We start from the raw sequence: 19,792 nt of genomic DNA, 5'->3' as shown, positions 1-19,792 counted from the left end.
ATTTATCATAAATTATCTATAATCTTTAACTCTCTCATGAAGCATCTGCAGCAACACCTCTCTCTATTTCCACACACAAACCTTCAGCCCCCCCCCCCAAAGTAGCTCTTGATAGCCTTTTCCTCCATGAATTTCTCTTATCCCGTTTAAAAATAGTCTAAAGTTGGCGGTCATGTTAGAGTCAATTCCTTAGCCTGTTCATTTATTTCATTTATGAATCATGTACAATAAAATATCCCAAAGAGATTTAACAAGAGTTGAACTCTGCACTGTTTGTGGGCATACATTCTTTTCTCTCTCTTGAATCTCCCACCATTCATCTTCATTGGTTGACCCCAGGTTCTGGCTTTATTAAAGGCAGGAAAGCATCTCTGTCTTCTTTCTCCACACAATGCATACATTTATGAACCTCTGTTTTGTCTGCTTTCATGTCTAAACTAAATAGGCTCAACATTGCACCTTTCCTCAAAGGGGAGCCGCTCCTGCCATCCCCCCAATATTACTTGCCCATTCCTGTACCTTTTCCAGCATTGCAAAGTCCTTCTTGTGATGTGGCATCTATAAGTGAACACTGGATTGCAAGTGTGGCAGCATTCAATCTTCTTAAAGGTTCAGGCTTTTCTGACCAACATTCTTATGTTCTTAAAGGTTTAGGGTTTCCTGAGCAACAGATGCCGCTTTTCTGACCAGATTCTTTGTTTCTTCAGACATATCACAGAGGTATTAGTTGTTGCCTTTTACACTGTCACTGCTAAGTGCCTGTGGCATGGATGAGGAACCTATAGTCCTCCAGATATTGCAGACTACAATTCCCATCAACTCTCACCATTGGTCATAGAGGTTGGGAGTGATGGCAGCTGAAGCCCAACCATATAAGAAGAGCCTGCTGGATCAGGCCTGTGGCCCATGTAACCCACCATCCTGCCCTCACAGTGGTCAACCAGTGTCCTATGGGAAGCTCTTGGGCTTGCTGATCAGAAGGTCGGCAGTTCGAATCCACACGACGGGCGGAGCTCCCGTTGCTTTGTCCCAGCTTCTGCCAACCTAGCAGTTCGAAAGCATGCCAGTGCAAGCAAAGAAATAGGTACCACTGCGGTGGGAAGGTAAATGGAGTTTCTCTGTGCTCTGGCTTCTGTCACAGTGTTTCGTTGCACCAGAAGCGGTTTAGAGATGCTGGCCACATGACCCGGAAAGCTGTCTGTGGACAAATGCAGGCTCCCTTGGCCTGAAAGCAAGATGAGCGCTGCAACCCCATAGTCACCTTTGACTGGACTTAACCATCCAGGTGTCCTTTACCTTTTTACCTTTACTTATGGGAAGCTCATAAATGGAACCACAAAAGAATCATGAAAAGACTGCTGGATCAAGCTGGTGTTGGAAGATGCAGGGCAAACAAAATTAAGTACTTCTTTGCACAGGGCATAGTTATGCTATGGAATCTGCTTGCACAAAAGACAGTGATGGCCCTTAATTTAGATATTGATAGCAGCAGCAGCAACAACAACAAACAACAACAAAACAACAACAAAACAACAACACTCTGCCCATCTGGCTGGGTTGCCCCTGCCATTCTGGGCAGCTTCCAACACATATAGAAATATAATAAAACATCAAACCTTAAAAACTTCCCAAATCAGGGCTGCCTTCAGAGGTCTTCTAAAAGTTGTGCAGTTCTTTATCACCTTGACATCTGACTGGAGGGCATTCTATAGGGTGGAGCACCGGGGTCCCTTCCAACTCGACATTTCGTTCATTCTAAAATACTCATCCATTAATAATAAGGAGAAGTATTACTCACCCCATTAAAAGAGGAGCATCGCTACATGGGGGATATCCAGGAAAAGGCAGGAATCCTATACCCATTTTCCTGGGAGTCAACACTATTGAACTCAAATGCACCTGCTTCTGAGTAGACATGTATAGAATCGCACTGTAAATCAATGTTTCAGCTGCGTACCTAGAAGTCATTGCAAATATTTAGGTGTGACCTAATAAGTCAAATCTCCATTTTCTCTCCCTAGGATAGCTGCTTCTTTTGAATTTTACCCCTTACAGAGTTTTTAAAAAGTTTTTAATTGATAAAATGTCGCCTTGAAATTTAGATCTTTGCGCACATACCCTCCCATTCTATCCGGGAAGCAAATACAGCAGATTTATGTTCCACCGTAAAACCCCAGCCTTGTTTATAAATTGCTTGAGATTGATTAAGCAATAAAAATCCTTTTAAGACAGAGAGGTAAATCTGCCAGCTAATTGCTTAGTGCTTTACATTATAACCTTGTTACAGTGCTATTCTCATTGTGCGGCTGGACAACAGAGCTATCTGGACCTCATGAGAAGATCATGCTGTGCAGGGAGGAAAATAATCCTCAGTGATGTCACAGTTAAACTACACCAACAGATAATGAATGGGTCAATATAAACATAACTGACAAGGCATTTAACACAGAGAAACAAATCTTTTTCTTTCACTTTATGTACCAAAGAAATTGAGTTTAAAAGAGTTTCATTTCCCTCAGTTGTATATATTACCTCTGTATTTGAAAAATGCCATTGCCAGACGACCAGAGATAAACGATACAGATTAAGAGATGGTGTTCTGAGTTGTAGCATTTCCATTTCTTAAGAATGCATGAGGCTCTGGTGGAATCTACACACATAGAAAAACGCTGTGAAACAGATTTTTTAAAAAAAGTTTTGAAAAATACATTGGATTTTGCATAGCTCACTTTTGCCATCTAGTGTCACATTTGTTTATTGCACTTTACAACACATTAAAATGTTTTATTTGCAGCTGTGTAGCTGAGTCCCCCCCCCTCTCTCTCACACAAAACTCTGCATCTTTTGACTTTCTGCATTTGATTACGGGTAGTTGTGTGGCCGCATTCACACAGCTGTTTCTTCTGTTTCCCCAATATTTCCTTGTTTATTTCCATATTATATTTGAGCTTTAACACAAAGTAAAAGCCACTTCCAGAAATGCACCCCCCAAAAACCCACAATGTTGCATCCACACAACAGTTTATTCCATTTGCCCGAGGTTAATGTCTGCATTATATCTGAGCTTTTACACAACATAAAAGCCACTGCCAAAATTCTTGTGGAATATAGCACAAGTTTAGCTCTAATTCCTGTTTTATCTGCAAAAAGATTTTTAGAAGCCTTTTGGGGTTTTTCCCCTTTTTTATATATACATTTTATTTTTCAATTTTAAAGATTTTTTTAAACATAAATACAATGCAATATTTTGCAACAAATATATGTATTTTTACTTCCCCTCATTCCTTTTGCGGTTTCTTATAATTTTTAATCTATAACACTGCATCTTCTTCATTACTCCAATTAACAATTCTTCCCTAGTTAACGTTAACATTAATTTTAACTGTTTGGTTTAAGTTAATCCTGCTAATGAATTTATATGTCTACAATAACATTTAAGATAATCTGCAATTTCCTCCAGTCTTTTATAAAGTTGTTTTCCTCTTGGTTCCTATTGGAAGCCATTTCGGCATGTTAACAATATATACTGTAATCCAATCAATAATGTCGATAATAAAAAATTATATATGGCTATATTTCTTATATTATTTGGCAGTGACATGACACACAATCTGCATCTGATGCCAAATCAGTGAAAACTCGCTTGAGGTAGCAAGAAATGCTAAGCCACTTTTTTGTTTTTGTTTTTTAAAGAAATAAGAAAAGCTGCTGTTAAACTTGCCTCAGGTGAAGAGATTTTTTATTGCTTCTGATCTCAAGAGCTGTGTAACTTGAGAGACTGGCGTGTAATTCTAAAGATGTAGAACTCTGTGTCAAAGGCCTGTAAAATATCCATTTCTTATTCTCCAGAGGTGGGCCACTATGAGCTAAATGCGGTCTCTCAACAAATCGAAGCCTCTTCTCAATCTATGCGAATTATATTGTTATGATTCTGGGCTTTTGTAATTTGTACTCTTTATTTTGTTCTGTTCTTACGTAAACTGCCTTGGAAGTATGGCAGGAGGGTAGTATAGAAATTTCCCAAATAAATAAAGGTACCGTTTCATAATGGGAAAACCTAAGAAGCTGGAAGCTGCAGGCCCAGTGTCCACATATCTGGACATTTGCCAGTGCTTCAGTGCCCTGGCGGGGCCCACTACTCATGGCACCCACCTTGAAACCCCCTTTTTTCAGAGCCCCAAAAGATTGCCAACCAGCAAGCTTTCTCATCTCCAACACAAAAAGCAAGGCTTGTTTAAGGCTGCTTATTTGTTTACAGTACCACATGCAGCTCCAGGTGTTTGGATAACTGAATCTGCCATGTGTATAGCGAGGTTTGTGTGCTCATTCCTTTGTTTGGATAAGTGAATTTTTGTATAATGAGTGTTTGGATAGCAGGACCTGCATGTACATATTTTTTTTTTTACTTTGCGGAAAGATGTTATTAAAAACAAAAAGTGGGATTTTTTTTTTTAAAAAAATGTTATTCCTCATCCCCGCACCTGAAGTCTGAAACGGTACAGTCCATTCTACCACCTCAGGATTCTCTCCCCCCCCCCATACCTGAGTAGGGTTGCCAGACTCAATAGAGGACATTAAATTAAACAAAGGGTCTGCTGGTTTCTCTTTAAGGTTTCCAGACTCAAAAGAGAGCAGGGCAATTAAAGGCACAGAAGTCCTGTCCACTATTGTGTCTAGCAACCCTATACCTGAGCAGGTCTTACTCAGGTACTGGACCAATTGAAGTTTTGCTTCAGACCTGCCAGTTTATAGCATAAAGGGGATGGCAGCACCGGACCAATCAAAACAAACCAAACTCTCCACCAATCAAAAGTGGCCTCTCTCAGGCATTTGATCAGAAAGGTGAGGCTGAGGGTGTTAAGCAAGATGGCCTACAAAATGGCGCTCAGATGGCTAAAGCTTCTGCTAACAAATATTTAGCCTTTAATACTCTTCCCCCCCGCTACCCAGAGGTCCGTAATAGTTCGTTATGAACTCGACTGAAATCCTGCCTCTGTTATGGAAAGGGTCAAGCTGACCTCAGGTGGCTCATGCTGGAGGGCAGAGAGTGATGATGAAAAAAGGCTTCACCTTCTGGGTTTCTGCCTGTGAAGTACCTGCTAAAAGCACAGACCACTTGCAAGTGGGGGGGGGGGGGAAGAGCTCAGGAATTTTGCAGCAGGGAAACTTTTCACTCAGCGAGCCACTCACAAAGCGCAGGCCTGGTTTCTTTTCCCTCTCTCCATCTCTGACTTGCCCATCTAATCTCGAGGAGTGCTGAAATTGGCTTTCCAGAAATAACTTCAAAATGGTGTGGAACATGGACACCAGTATATTTCCTTACCCAGCTCGCACGCGGGTCACATGAATCTTCCCAAGACGACTCCGATGACAAGGAGCACCTGATTAACTTGTCTGAACAGAAAGCGGCTTAAGGTCTCTGTGGCTGACTTCGGTGACAAATGGGAGACTCTTCACCTCAAGGAACCGGGAAGCAGCAGGAGCAGCAGCGATTGCTGTAAACAAGTATGTAGATGAGCCCCACAGATATACTTCCATGATGTCAGTGACAATAGACCCAACTGTCCCAGGGGGAATATATATATATATATATATATATATATATATATATATATATATATATATATATATGCCTAGCCTCCTCATGTGTTCTTAGCAGTGGTTTGGACAGCAGAAATCAGCTGGAAATGAAACAGTTTAGGAATCAATGTTTATTACCTGCTAATGTCTGTAGATTAAGCCATTGCGTGTTCAGACCCAGAGACCCCCCCCTAAATAAATTCACACTTGACTCAAATTTTAGTTTGGTTTTTGGCAGAATTTAGGCCACAACTTTATTGATTACAGAAAGTGAGTGGTTGCATAGGCTCTGGTTCGACTAGCTCCCTGCACCCTTGCAGGTTAGCACTGACCCAGGGCACCAGCATAGGTCAGCCAAGGGTGAACACCTGGATAGGTGGAAAGCTGGGAACAGGCTATGTCCACCACCCAGATGTCCCCAGATGTCCAACCTCTCAGGGGTTGACCAAACCATTTGAATCCCTGGATTCCTTTAACGGAATACCCTTCACATAGGGATGGCGAGAGTGTTCTCCCATCCCTATCACCTGAACCAGTGCCTATCCACAAGTTGTGATGATTTGCTACGTGGCAGGCGAAACCCAAATGGCAACAGCCAATCAGGGGAAATTCCTGCCGTGCCCCTGTGCCAACGACAGACGACACACGACAGCATAGCAAGGTCAAGCGCAACAGCCCTAAAAGTAGGGAGGGGTGGGCGGGTGTTCCGAATGCATGCACCGAAAGAGGAAGCTCTGGGTCACGTGCATGGGTATATATAGGTCCCTCAATCCATTTGGACTGCGCCCCATTGGCCAGATTGAACCCAACATTGAGGGACTTACCAACTGGGTGTTGTGGCTGACCAATCTTACCCACCCACAACACAGGAGGTCGGTCTCTAGGTCTCACCGCAACCTCTTTTAGGGAGGACAAGATTTCTAAAAAAGGACACAGTTACAGTGGCAGACTGAAAAATTAGCAACAATAGTTGCACTAGTTCTTCTGTAGGGGTGGGGGAGAAATTCAATTCAGTTCCCATTCAGAAGTGAAGCTACCCAATCTGCACTTTCTGAAACAATAGGTGAACTGAAACATAGCCACCCTTTGAACTTTGTTAAAATGTTTACATTAGGCTAAGATGCACGCAAATTAAGTATATTAGGAGACAAAGTGATGTGGATATGTGGAGAACTGAAGAGTTGGGCAAGTCTGTCAATTTCCATTTCTCTCTTTTATCAGTTTTTGACAGCCTTGACAGTCAAAATAACAAAGAAGCATCTTTTCATATAAAAAATTCTTTTAAAAGTCCAACTTTAAAAGTTTATCCCATGTTTTACTTCTGCTGAAACTTAAGACAGCAAGCAATTAGAGGTGACAACGGAGTAGTAGTAGTAGTAGTAATAATAATTTTTATATAACTCTAAGACGTTTACAAGTATAAAAACAAACAGCATAAACATTAAAATTCGAATACCACCCATAAAAATGTACAGTAAAACAATAGCATTAAAATAGTATGTTGAGTAAGATCACCATCTTTTTACCACTTCTGTGCCTTTGCAGGCCATCATGCTGACATTTAGCAGGGAAAACCTCCTCCTTGAATAGAGCTAAGTGGTAGGAGCTTCACCTCCTAAAATCCTGTGTGCCCACTTGGTGTTAGACAAGCCTGTGCAGAAGAGAGAGTTGCAGCTGGGTACACTTGCCCCACTGCCTTGGACGGCTAATCTGGTTAGAAGGCCCTGCCAGGCACTGACTGCTTTTTTGTTTGAGTTTATAACTTTATTCTAAAAAGACTTCTACCCTGGGCAGATGTGTCTGTATGCAGAATACGTAAGAGACCTGATTCTTGCCACGTTTGGAGTTGAAACCGCTTCCTGCTAATAATGTGGCTCAAATGTGGAGAGCTGATTGTCCACTCTCAGGACCTGATTGCAAGAGCTAAATGGCGAGGCTGAAGCCCGAAGAGAAGAGCAGTGTGCAGTTTGTGGGGAATGCTTGCCAGTGATGGGATAAATGGGTCCCACTCAGAACACAATCACCTTGGCTAGCCAAACGTTTAAGGGTCCTCTGGTGCTCTCAAAAGCAGGTTGGTTTCAGAGAAGAAGTAACTTATGTGGGGAGCATTTAGGAATTAATGGATGATGCAAGTAGGTGGCTCACCCACCTGCCAGGCTTAATGTCGCTCGTGCTGGTAAGCTTGCCTATTCTCTCTTCTTATAAAGTAGCTCTCATTTTCTACCGCCGTTGTGCCGCATGTATAGGTTATGGGGAAAATCGGACAACCAAGCTAACCATGCAGAGGAATGTAAGAGTAAGAGTAGTCAACATGGTGCCCTCCAGATGTTTTTGACTAAAACTACCAACATCCCTGGCTTTTTGCCATGCTGGCTGGGACTGATGTTGTAATCCTCAACATCTAAAGGCCAACACGTTGGCTACACTTGATATATATTTGTTATGTTTTTTCCTAGTAGAGGAAAGTAGGCTATCTTTAGAAAATGAAGCCTTGCCAAAATAAGGGGAACAAAAGGACCACCAGCTTGCACCTCTCCCCCAAAGATTTCCACTGGCCCTTGGAGGACTTGAGTGTGCTGACAACACTTGAGCATCTGTACCAATGTCACCTTCCTATGACCTTGTCTATGTTTCTGTGTGGCAAGGGGAGTAGTCATAATGAACAGTGGGCTGCAAAGCATTGGGGTGGCCTAGATGGTCCCATGCTATGCTGCTCAGGACTTAAAGTGCAAAGTCAGTGTCTTATGAGCAGTGACGTAGTGTGGGTTGCCAGCAACCGGGGCCATATGGAAGGTGGGTGGTAGGGAGGGAAATAGACAGAGTATGCATGTGCATTCAACTGCCTTACGGCATCTGCATCACCTAGGAGATTGCAGCTGCATAGATAAGAAAAGAAGAGAAGTTCCGTTGTTTGGAGAAGTCACTTCCTGGTTCGCATGGAAAAGCCATTTTCAATGGATCCTAGTGATGGAAGCATGCAGCTGTATTGAGACAGCACTGTATTGAGACAGCAATTTTGTGCCTGGGGCAACTGCCCTTGTGGTCTCCCCCATGCTACGCCACTGCTTACAGTCATGTGGGGACCCAGGTGGCACTGTCTATAAAGGACCCATGGACTCATGTCTCCCACTCCTTACATCACTTGGCCTTTCTATAAAAAATGCTAACTCTAGCAAGTTGTGATTAACTCTTGCAGAGCTCTACTCTATTTTAACCACGAAGAAGTGCTATGTCCAGGTCTGTGCCTGGACACCTTTGAAGGCATCCCAAGGGGAAATTTGCAGAGCATTACAACTAACTCCTCATAATACAAGAGTCTTCTGAATATGTCCCAATACAGGCCCTCAATTCCAATTTAGCTAGAATTCAGCAGTAATCCTTAATAAAACTGGGGGGGGGGGTTCAATTTCAGCGGCTAAGGAGTCAGTAGTTCTGATCCTGTTCTTTGGTGTCTATGCTGCCAAATGGTAAAGTTGACTAAAGCTGGAAAGATTCAGCTCCAGCTTCCACAAGCACTTCCAAATTAACTAGAATTCACAGCAAGAAGAGGGGGAGAAAGGAAACACAGTATTTTATTTAGCGCCCTTAATAAAAGTGTCTATTTTAATAAAAATCAATGACGACTTAAAATACACAATAAATGTTGCAACATTAATAAAACATGCTACACATTAAATCAGTTTACTGTGCGACTCAGGCTTCTATTTACAGCCCGCATTTCAGGCTTGATCATGCTTCCAGCCGAGAGTGAAATGGTCTAAAACAGCTGTCAGAGGGAATAAAATTAATACAGTTGCAGTGCAAATAAAAGCTGGTGAAATCCTGAAGGGAGGCCTCCTTCCAAGCTCAGAATCTGCTCCCAGACACAGTGAGCGTGAAGGGATTGGCTGTGACTCGGTGGTTCTAATTAAAATTTCTACGGCAATTCTTGTAAGGCTGAAAGACAAAACAACTTATGTTGAGGCCAACCCCTACCCAGTCAGGGCATCTCATTTCTTTTTCTGCTCCTGTCCTGGGGTAGTCATTTACAAACTGTCAAAAAAGAAAAAAATGCACCAGACCCTCCTTGATTTGCATAAAATGAGCATGTACAGAAGCAATTACTATAATTTAAATAGACATGCAATGCATTTCCACCTGAGTAGGGCGGAGTGTGACCTGTAAATCTGTGTGTCTGGTCAGTGGAAGTTGATTCCTGCTGTTTGGGTAAAGGCTGGAGTGTGGTTTTTGGCAATTTTCCTTAAAAATAGCTCAAAAAACTACTTAATTTTTCTTTTTTTCTTTTTCTTTTTGCAAACCTGCCAAAAAGCTCAATAATTTTGCCATATTTCACCGTTTGAAATATGGCAACCCTAGGTCTGAGTGGTCTTCCAGGTGCTGCTAGACTACAACTCCCATAATCCTTGACCATTTGCAACAAACAGGCTCCCAGATGTAAAAAGAAGTGGTTCTGGTTTTGTCCAGAAGAGGGCAGTAGTAAATAACCCGGAACTTCATTCATGGTACATTGCTGTGTCTGGGCAAAAAACCAGAGTGGGAATTGGCTTTTTCTTTCAAACATGCACATATACATGTTGCTAATTTTAATGACTGCATCATCTTTCCCACTGAAAAGTGGCTGCATGGGAGAAGTGTTTATGTCTTTCTCTCCATTGGCTTGGTCTATCTTGTGTCTGCTGTGCAGGAGCATGTTGAGGCTTGCAACACAGATTTGGCTGCACTGTGTCAAACACAATATAAACACAATACAAACCCTCTGGGTAACAGATAAAGGCTGCAGATTCATGATGACAATCATCCACCTTGGCCATCCCTGAGCATGTTAACAAGGCCAGCTGAGCGACAATCTTTCTTTGGCGTGATTTCCATCCTCTAAATCTCTTGTTGTTGTCGTTTAGTCGTTTAGTCGTGTCCGACTCTTCGTGACCCCATGGACCAGAGCACGCCAGGCACTCCTGTCTTCCACTGCCTCTCGCAGTTTGGTCAAATTCATGTTGGTAGCTTCGAGAACACTGTCCAGCCATCTCGTCCTCTGTCATCCCCTTCTCCTTGTGCCCTCAATCATTCCCAACACCAGCGTCTTTTCCAGGGAGTCTTCTCTTCTCATGAGGTGGCCAAAGTATTGGAGCTTTGGTGGGGAGCCTTTTTTCAGCCTGAGATTCAGATTCCCTTCTGGGAAAACATCCAAGGGCCACATGCCAGGGGTGGACAGAGGCAAAAGTTGGCAGAACAATGAATGTTACCTATGTACGGTCGGCTAGTTTCTGCACAGACACACTTCCTCCTCTCTATCCCTCATTTAGGCAAGCAAGAAGCATTGCCAGAGTTCAAGGACACAGCCCAGCCAGGCAAAATCACTCGAGGAATATTGAAAGTGACTTGGGGAGAGGTGGTGTGGTGTAGGGAAAGTCCTGAGGACCAGATTGGGAGGCCTGTTGGAGATTATGTATATGACTGGGAAATATGCACAATTCACTCTTCATGGGCAGATTATGTGCACATTCTCCATGAGTTTTGGTGAATATGCATAATGGCTGGTTGCTTTTCAGTTTAACCACTCAAGTTGCATTTCCCCACACTTGTTCTTGTTGAAAGCTTTAATCTAAGGGACACCAGAGAGAGTCACATCAGGAAAAAAGAGAAGGCAGAGGCAAGGTTATGTCTGCTGTTGTGGATTTCACTATTATCTATTTATGACAAATATTTGAAACCTGGCCTTCGTCTCTGCAGATACCAGGGTGGGGTAGAGAACATAAAATAGAACCAAACAACCAAGCACATAAAATAAACAATGAGCACACTGTCTAATGTAAGTAAAAGTGACTACAGATAGTGCAGCAGGCTAGAAATGTTTGGTAAGTGCATTCATTTCAAGGCTTTATAGGACTAGTTTTCTTCTTTTTTTGGGGGGGGGGAGCTTTGCACTCTTCCTGGCAGGATTCAAAATACTGATTATAACCTTCAAAGGCCTAGTTGGCTTAGGCCCAACATACTTTTGAGTCTAGTTCCTACCATTCCATTCTCTGCGTTCCACCAATGGAACTCTTTTAATGGAATCATCAGTGCATCAGATTTAGTCAATATAGTCCGCTGCTCGGTTATGGACACCGTTCTCGCTACAGACCCACAAAGTCAGTGTCTGAAAATGGCAGCTGAACAAAGGCAGCTGCTGTCCTATACCAAGCCAGACCATTGGTCCATCTAGTCCTGTACAGTGGTACCTCGGTTTATGAACACAATTGGTTCTGGAAGTCTGTTCATAAAATGAAGCGAACTTTCCCATTGAAAGTAATGGAAAGTGAATTAATCCGTTCCAGATGGGTCTGCGGCGTTCATAAACCGAAAATTCGTAAACCGAGGTGTTCATAAACCGAGGTTCCACTGTATTGTCTATTCTGATAGGCAGTAGCTCATCCAGGATTTCAGACAAGGGCCTCTCCAAGCCCTATCTGGGAGTGCCAAAAATTGAACCTGGTGCTCTGCCACTGAGCAACGATGCTCCATTCCAGCGACATATTTACTTGCCTAAATTTTGACAGGGACAAAGTATGGTATGGTGTAGTGGTTGGACCCTTTGTATAAGATTTGGAGAAACCAAGTTTCAAATCACACTGTGTACCCCTCCATTGCTTCATTCTCCCTCCCTCTTCATCATGATGGTTGCAATGGCAGCCTCTCCTTCTGCTCCCGTTATTTTTGTTATCTTTTTGTTATTGTTGCTGTAGTGACAGCATGACAGCAGCCTCGGCCCCACCCCCACCTTATAGCTTATACAGTGGTACCTTAATTCATTCTGGAGGTCCTTTGGAACCCGAAACTGTTCTTAACACGAGGCGCACTTCCGCTAATGGTGTCTCCCGCTGCTGCCACATTGCCGGCGCACAACTTCTGCTCACATCCCGGGGCAAAATTCGCAACCGGGAGCATCTACTTCTGGGTTAGCGGAGTTCATAACCGGAAGCATTCGTAAAGAGGGTGGTATGTAACATGAGGTTCCACTGTAGATTTCAAAAGAAATGGAATGTCCAGGATTTAATTTCAATTGCATATTTTTTTCTCCTCAGCAGTGTTCGGAACTCCCATTGTTCCAGGCACGTTTGGCGACATTAGTGCAAGCAGTTTCTGAGCTCTGGGCGCAGTACTGTGCCTAAGATTTCAGATTAAAACTGCACAGTGGAAGGAAAAGAGGACCTTTTTCTACCTTCCCCCCTTCCAGCTACTCTCTGAAGACTGGAGAAGAGACCCTCTTAAGAATATTAGGTGGGTAGGGAGGGGAAGGAATAGACCATGTGAAAAATGAACATAATTTTTAAACTGCGGTTCATTTTCAGCTTTGTATTCTTATTATTTAAAAAGTGTGCCTAGACATTTCATTGTTGCGTCCATAACCTAGATTTAAGGTGCCATTTAGCTCCTGCCTTTCATATCTCAGTTTCTAACCCTTCTCCTCAGCCTTTGCTTCTACTTTCTTGCTCTCTCCTTGCCTTGCTCCAGGAGGGGAGGAGGTGGGAGAGCCTCGCCCAGAGGCTGAAGGCAGCCAGATGTGAATCAATTGATTCCTGTTATCTCACTTTCTCATTTTTTCCCCGAATTCACACTTCTGCAGCAATTTGTGATTTTTTTTAAAAAATGCGCCCCAATATCGCCAGCATTTTAAGTGCAAATTTCTCCCAATGAACACCTTTCTGTATGCAGTTTTGATTAAAGGACACGTTTGGGCAAGCCCTTTGCTGTAATATAATACATTTATCTATATTATTTTCATTAACATATCCATAGCTGCCAAGTTCCGGATTGAAAAATCTGGGACCAGCAGCGGCGCAGCACCGGAAGTCGCTTCTATGCGACTTCCGCACATGCGGAGAAGCAACTTCTGGCGCCGCTCTGCCCATTTCCAAAATGTCTGCAGTGCCAGAAGTCGCTTCTACGCACTTCCGGACATGCGTAGAAGCGACTTCTGGTGCTGCGGCCATTTTGGAAATGGGCAGAGCGGCACCAGAAGTTGCTTATACGCACTTCCGGACATGCATAGAAATGACTTCCGATGCCGGCGCCACTCGATTTCCGGTGCCCATATATGGGCAGAGCGGCACCAGAAACAGGAGCTGCTTTCCGGAGGATTTATGGGATATAAATCCACTCGGGAGACCAGCGGGAAACGGTAAGAAAATACGGGGGTTTCCCGGGAAAAACGGCAGCTATGAACATATCGGCTTTAACCCTCCGCACCCCCCAAATAATATATGCATTTTGGCACATATTTTTTGGTTGGAGAAGTGCAACTCAAAAGTCAGAGAAGTGCAAATTTTGAAAGATAGTTGTGTTCCGTTTATTGATTTAATAATTGCAAATTAGGTGTTATCTCGTTAAAATGTGAACAAAATCAATTTTCTCCTCCACCCCTAGCAGGAGGCCAGCCAGGCAGTGACTGCTGTTACTGCCAGTACCAAGTGTGCCCCCCACCATAGTGCAGAGCCCAGGTCTGTTGCTCCTATTCATCCCCACCAACCCTCTGTATTCAAAGCTGGTGTTCTTCCACTGAGTTGTTCTCCTTCTCCAGAACAAGGAGTGAATTTCAGCAAATGCATCAAGGCTTGCTCATCTCTGCATGCAGGAAGTGTGGGGAGGATATAATTCCTCCAGTCCCTCTTTCCTAGTTACTTATAGCTCCCCTAGCTCCCCTCATCTTAACTTTATGCCACCTGTCATTCCATCTTCATATGATGACTTAAAGCTTATAGATGCCCTAAGAAATAGACATGGCCAGGAATTAATTTCGACGTGCATAATTCCCACCCGCCTCCCCAAACCTGGTGAGATTTATGCTTCCCAATTCCCCATGGTGAGAGGTGATCTGCCGAAGCCGTCTGTCTTTTCTTTATGATCCCTCTTAAACTTTTATGTTTTCAAATATGGTCTGGTTATGAGTTAACAATACTGGAAAGATCAATACCTGAATCCATCTAAGAGAGCTCTGACACACACACACAAAAGGATGTTCATAAAAATGAATGTAGTCGTAAAATGATTATGAGCTCCATTCTCTCTTACCCCCCTTTATCTTTACTCCCTGATTTGCACAAGCGCTTATTGTGTATACCTGGAGAGCTCTTTAAAGTCTTTACACTTGTCCATATTGTTAGGACTTTACTGTTCCTAAGGGCATTGGTAGATTTTCACCTGGATTTGGGCCAAGGAGCAATTTGTTTGCAAGAAACATTTAACAGGGCTGTAGATATTCAAAGTCAAAGCATGAGACTGGTACTTGTAGATAGGGGTTTTTTTAATTATAAAAGATAATAATAAAAATACTTTTCATAGTTGATAGCAGGCCCACAAACTGTTTGGTTCACCAAGTCAAATGCAGAATACCAGGCCATGTATTGTGGCCAGCCAGTTGCTTAAACTGTGTCCCTGCTGCACCAATTTTGCAGCCCTAGGCCTAGGCACAAAGCCAGAATGATTTCCAATCCCCCTTGTAGGCCGCCATTCATGACTGTTGGGTCATAACTGTGCAGCCCATGAAGGTTCTTCCACTTCTGCTAGTCACAGGATGGAGGAGTGAGCATTTAGCAAGTGGCAAGGTAAAGAAAAAAAGGAGAAAAACATTATGTGGAAATAAGTGTGAGAACTCTTAATTTGTGATTTGCAAGAAATGACAAGAAATCCCATGTTCCCATCTGTTCACCTTCAAGCTTTTAAATCAGTTCTACTTTGTACCAAATCATTAGTATGTATTCTGTTGGTAGCTGCTAAGGTTGCATGGGCCAGAAAAGGGAAGTGTCAACAAGCTTCAAGGAAAGAGAGTGGTTGATAAAATGCATGGGATTTGTGGAAACTGATAAATTAACTGAGCTACTTCCAAAGAAAAGAAGGGAGGTTGTAGAACAGTTGACTCCCCACCCTGAAAAATAGAATTGTTTTGTTGAGTAATGGAACACAAGATATGGAAATATAAGACTGGAAAGAGGTCTGTTTTTGTAAGACATTTTTGTTTTTTTAAGCAACAGCCTGGATAATATTTTTACTTCAGTAATGAGACCATCAAGTAAAGGGGGCTTGATCTACACTAACAGGGAAAACACTATTTAAAAAAATGCTATAAAAAGAAGAAAGAAGGGATGAATATCGATTTGGTGATTTGTTTAGACTGAAGGATATGTAGGGAAATATAGAGAATATGTATAAATAGCAACTTAGATAAAGTAAGATAAAAGAAATTAAGTAAAGGAAAGCGGTACGCAAACAATAGGAAGTATTTTTTAAATGTTTTTTCTTTAAATATTGTATCAAAGTTATTATTTTCTTTTTTTCCTATTTCTTTCTTCCCCTTTATTGCATTATTATTTGTATTATATATTATTTGTATTGTATTATTCACTTTTTTATTAATGTCTTTGTTTCTATTTTCTATTTCTGTTTGTCTGGATTATGTTTTAGTATTTAATTTCTTTTCTCGTTTGTATTTGGATGTACTATTTTAAGGAATTGAAATAAAGTTTTTTTTAAAATAATTAAAAAAACACTATAAAAAAGCTCTCATTGCAATTTACGATTGGCGATGGATCACTGCTCTACAGCATCCTTTGGTGTCACATTTTTATAACACATTTTCAACATTATAATTGACCAGTGTAACCGAGTCCCTGGACTCCTCTGTTTACCTTATGCTTCTTTGATAAGATCTAAGGCCTTGATAATCACCACCACCACCACCACCATCAAGAATGAAACTTACCAAGAAGCTATCTTGTGTAGCCTTAGGAATGGGAGCCTAATTTCACTTAATCTTGCCTTTTCTCTGAGTGGCTTGTGACACTGTACATGGGTTGGTATATTTTACCCATATAACTACCCTGTGAAGTAAGTTGAGAGATAGTGCACAAGGCTGTTGTATGAACCAAATGACCCTCCTCTCCTTCAAATAAATTGGCATTCATATCAATCAAATATATATTAAAATGCTTTTTGCTTTTGATTGGTGGGATGCTCCTATTCCCCATATAGAGCTATGATAGGAGATTTTGCAAAAAACAACAACTTTTGTGCCCAGATTTTCACTTTTGAAATATGGCAACCCTAAGCTGCTATAGTTCTCACAATAAACAGCCCTCTTCCCAGGAAACTCTGAGAATTGCTGATGTGTGAAAATAGGGCCTCCTAGCAATTCTCAGCTCCCTTGACAAACTACAATCCCTAGGATCCTTTGTGGGAAGCCATGACTATCATAGTGCTTTATGTTTAGGGAGGCTTTTTAATGTTTAATAGATTATTTTATGTCATTTTTCTGTTGGAAGCCACCCAGAGTGGCTGGGGAAACCCAGCCAGATGGGCGGGGAATAAATAATAAATTATTATTATTATTATTATTATTATTATTATTATTATTATTATACATATATAATGCGGATGGGGCCATAATGACAGATGCTCCTAGCTCTCGCCTGGGAGCTTTATGTATTTAATGTATACACAAATAAATGTAGTATTTAAAGACTGGTGCTTACTCATAATGACTTTTTTTGGGGGGGGGATGCTGCATCAGCTGGAAAATGGTTCCATGCTAGAAAGAGATATTCAGAATTAGCCAGACCCATTATTCTGTTGAGCTGATGTGAGAGCTCCTCTGCGATGAGAAGAACTCACACATTGTGCAGCTATTTCTTCTCTGGTGGAATTGCATATGGTTAGCACACCAGGGGCTTGTGTATGTGAAAAAAGATGTGAAGTGTTCTGTCTCACAGCAAGTGTCCCCCAAACTATACAGCTGACAAATTAGGCATCGATCATGGACTGGATCCTATCTGTAGGCACGGAGCCTATTCATTAGCATTGTAAGAATGTTCATTGGGTGCCAGAACGTGGGGTTGCCAGGGATCAGCCAAGCAGTTAAATAAATAGAATTCACTTCCAAGATTGTGTGCCCATGACCCACACACCCCCTCCCCAAAAAATAAGCTTATCATAATTAGGTCTTCTAACTGAAACTATTTCAGAAGTCATCTGACAATCAATCTGTCAGGGTTGCAGGAGAATAAATTGAACTTTGTTTAAAATGCTTATCCGAAACCATCAAAACCCTCTAGCCCCAGTTATTGTAGGGATCGAAGGTAGGTGAAAGTATTTCACCTTTTCAGTGGGAGATCAAAGCTTCAGCAACAGCCCTGTCTATATATCTCTGGTTTATTTCTGAATTCCACTTCTAATGAGAAATCTAGACATTGCTGTCCAATGTAGAAATGATACTCAACAGAGAATCAACCTTTCATCCCTGTTGTCGCTCCTGGTTATTAACTGGAAGATAATTAAAGAAGGACATTCTGGATTGACATCACCTTACATGCAAATGCAGACACCAGTGCAAGAACTGAAAGTGCTGTTGGCCACCCTTTAAAGCCCTAAATGGGTCAGGTTATCTGAAGGACCACTTATCACCATATGACCCTACCTTCATCAGCATCAGGTGTTCCTCTCTCTGGACTGCTGTTAGTTAAGTTCAGATTGGCAAGTACCAGTTGACAGGGTCTTTTCAGTGAGAACAATTTCATATATTCTGTTGCAAATCACTAAAAACCAGCTCATATACTACTTTCCCCTCTTGCTACCAGAAGTGGATGCTAGCATCCTGGCAGGCTAGTTGCTGTTGCTTACTACAACGGAGAGGGTCAAGGCAGCAAGGAGGTCATCGCAGTGCAAATGCACTGGCAGAGGCACTGGATTGGTTCTGCTGGTATGTTTGCACCATGCCAACCTCCCCATTGCCTCAGGTCTCTTACCTCTGGTAAGCAACAGCAACCCACCTGTTGCTAGCCTGGCAGTCCTGCCATACCCAGTGAGCTGCTTCTGTTTGCTCCCCTACTTGTAGTGGGAAATAAAGGCATGGTTACCTTCCTTGCACTCCCTCTGATGTCACCATGTATCTGTTGATTTCTGTGCCTACATGCTTTGAATTCCTTGTGGATATTTCCTGTTAGAACATGTATGTTCCTCATGAACACCTATTGACATTGGAGGTGGGGGAGGCATGTTGGGCGCATGGAGAGGGCACAGTGTGTTCTTACTCTTTCTCCTGCGTCGCACCACAGATAGGGGAGCAAACAATATAAACTGATTCAGCCCCGATCATCCACCAACTGATAGACCACACTGCATATGTGAATTAGCCTTGAACTAGAACACTAGGCTTCAACCACTTCAGATCCGGGACCTGCATTTAGCCCTCAAATGCAATCGGGAAACACTTCATAATTTCTTTCCATATGTGGTAGTACTCCTGTTGCAACTTCCCTTGGGTTAGGCTGCAACCTAGTAGGGGGCCATGACCTCCAGGTGAGATCAATGATCCAGGGAACCATTAAACTTTCAGGAAATGGAAGACATATTGGGTATTTTGGGAGGTAGAATAGATTCCAGTTCCAGTAGATTCAGACAGCTGGCATTCCCACAATGGAACTAGAATTAATGGCATAAGTAGATGCTATTACTTTGAGGCTGTCAGAAGAAAAGCCCATGATGTAGTTGAACTGGGTTATTGGCCTGCACTGCTTGCCACTTTCCTTTAAAATATATATGTATATGTGCAAAAATATATAATACTGTGGAAATTGATAGTTTCACCCAGTTTTGCTGACAGGTGCAATTATCCCTAGCACCAGAGAGGGGTGCCAGAAAAGCAGCTTCTTTAAGCAGCCTTTAATTAGCTCCAAAGTCATTTTTCGTCAATGGATTAATCACTGCAGCATGCCGAGTGCTAGCCGGGCTTATAAAGTATGTTTTCAAAGGGCTTTCCTCTCTCTCTCTCTCCCTTCCTTTCCTTTCTTCCTCTGCTCATCTCGCAGCATTGTTCCTCTACACTTCTTCTCCCTTGGTTATTACATAAAATTCTTTTATTAGACATGCTGGGCCCTGCCAGGGTGAGACAAAGCCTCCAAGATTGACCCTGGAAGCACAGTTGACAGCTGTGTTAATTTCTCCAAGTCGAGATTCTTGCAGGGTGCGCTGAGTGCAGTATTTTTAGGAGAACTTGTTTTTAATATGTCATGCTGGTAGAGCAGATCAAAGCAACGGAAACATGGGAGATACAGGAGGCAGATAATGCGCAACCATCCTGTGAAAGGAAGACTTGATCCCCATTTCTGGGGGGGCGGAAGCAGATACTATGCTTTCATTGTAATCTGACATTGCATGTTCAGCACACATCTGCAAAACTGGC

This window comes from Zootoca vivipara, chromosome 13 (genome assembly GCF_965207765.1).
Source record: "Zootoca vivipara chromosome 13, rZooViv2.hap1.1, whole genome shotgun sequence".
NCBI classification, from domain to species: domain Eukaryota; kingdom Metazoa; phylum Chordata; class Lepidosauria; order Squamata; family Lacertidae; genus Zootoca; species Zootoca vivipara.
The sequence above is the reverse complement of the archived record's forward strand: the minus strand, read 5'-3'. Positions refer to the sequence as shown.